Raw genomic sequence first — 2,151 nt, forward strand, 5'->3', positions numbered from 1 at the left:
TGTGGACAGCGACTGGGTAGTGTCGTAGTAGTGGGAGTGCGCAGAGTGAGAATCGAGTGGACAGCAACTAAGTAGCAACTGAACACCTCCTACGGTCACGTTTCACAGAATGCTGTCGCAGCGCCGTTACGCAGGAAGGCAACATCCACCTCCGCATATAACACCTCCAGTCTACCCTACAGTTTGCCACGTAAATTTAACAAAAAAAATGGAAAATGGGAAATGTTTGCTCAAAGAAGGTATTCCATGAGTGGCCATAAATCCTTCTCTACAAAATCACATATCCCAACGTTTGGCCATTTTGTATGAAAAATTTCTGGGGAGACTTTTAAAATTTATTTATTGTTTTTGGTGGCGAAATTACTTTTTCCTTTTTATATTGGCAAATGACCCTTTTGGAAAAGAACTCTTAGTTGGTACATTCTTTCTCCCAAAGGGAGGCGCCTTAATCATTTGTAATAAAATAAAAGCCCTTGCACTCCCGTCCAGTACGCTCCCCCCTCGTATTCTTCTATGTCACTTTAATCCTTCATGAAAAAAAATATGTAGATTTATTCGTTGCATATATTTATTTATTTGTTTTTTTTTTTTTTGCAATATCAACGTTGGAATTTTACGTAGGCATTGAAGAGAGTGCTTGGCGCCGTAGTCCCCAGTCCCCTCAGCAGCAATTTTTTTTTTTTTTTTTTTTTTTTTTTTTTCTGTTCTTTGCGAACGTGTCGTCATTGACCCGAGTAAAAATTAAGAGAAATCGTTTAGAACATTTTTACGAATGCGCAGAGTGGGTCATTTTGCGAAAACGGCGTTTTCATTCAGCAGGACCTTCACCAACTCGTCATTTGTATTTATTCGCACCTCAAAGAGTTAACATATATATACATATGGAAAAGAAAAAAAATATATGAACAGCCTGTACATGTATAGTAGTTGTAGCTGCTGCTTTTTTTACATACCTTTCTCGTGTATAATTTGAACAGGTATACATTTACGCCATGCGTAGATTTATGTTTATTCCTGCTAGCAAAAAAAAAAAATAAACGTAAATTAACGCAATTTTTATGTTTCGCCATCTTTCTTTCAACTATGCAAGTATAGCATTTTTTTTTTTTTCCTTTACGACATCGTACGGAACACAAGAGACGGTTGATCGGCTTCCTACCATTTGGCCTTTTCAACCCTCTCTGTTGGCGCAGCGACAGGTTTGGACCACGTAGGCATGCAGCATGCAGTAGTGGGTCGGCATATGAACCTTTCCAATCTGGCAGCACCAGTATCCGTGCCTTTTCGCTGCGTCGTTGTAAAGCCGCGCTTACTTAGCCGGTTGTTTTAACGCTGTTGAGACAGTGTCCCTGTATACGGCACCGCTCTGTGAACGATTTTTTTTCAATTGCATTTTTTTTTTTTTTGCTGTGTTATCCAACTTGTTTATGCGGCCATAAGAAGCCAGTGTGTAAATGCAATGCAGCGAGCGCTCTCCGTGACTGTGTGTTCATCGCTGCATTCACGCTTACGTACCTATGCATTCATGTGTGTAGGTATATATATGTGCCAATTCTTATGTCGTCATTTCCTCACCACCTCACTGACGTACGTCCTGTCGCACATACACCTGTACGTATAACCTGGACACGCCCATTGAGGCCTCTTGGAGTTTTCTCCCCCCCGTGTTTTTGTTATTTGCCGCTTTTTTGTGTAAGTCTCATTTAGGTGCATGGAATTGCGTTTGTGTATGCACAGCGCAGCCGTTTGAGGAGTACTTGGAATTTGACCTTGACCGGAGGGGTGTACATCGGATTGCTGAGCGGAAATTTGCAGGCGTGTCACATAACTGACGCGATTTGCTGCATTTGTTCAGTCCCTTATCCGTTTCGCCGCGTCCAAGAGCCCAGTATGCATAACTGTGTGAGAACCTTTTCCTCACCTACTTGTACGCATATAAAGGCTCCCGTGCGTAAAAAAAAATAAAAAATATATTCTTTCAATCTACATGTCTTGGCAAACCCATTTGTGTTACTCCCATTTATCACAAATTATTTTTTGTTCACAAAATTGCCATTCTTGTCAAGTCATACGCGTACACGTAAGCGTATACGTAAATGTATATGAAATGTGAGTGGTGATATTTTTTTTTTTTTTTTTTTTTTTTTTTTT

Source organism: Plasmodium fragile (assembly GCF_000956335.1).
Source record: "Plasmodium fragile strain nilgiri unplaced genomic scaffold supercont1.14, whole genome shotgun sequence".
Taxonomy (NCBI): Eukaryota; Apicomplexa; class Aconoidasida; order Haemosporida; family Plasmodiidae; genus Plasmodium; species Plasmodium fragile.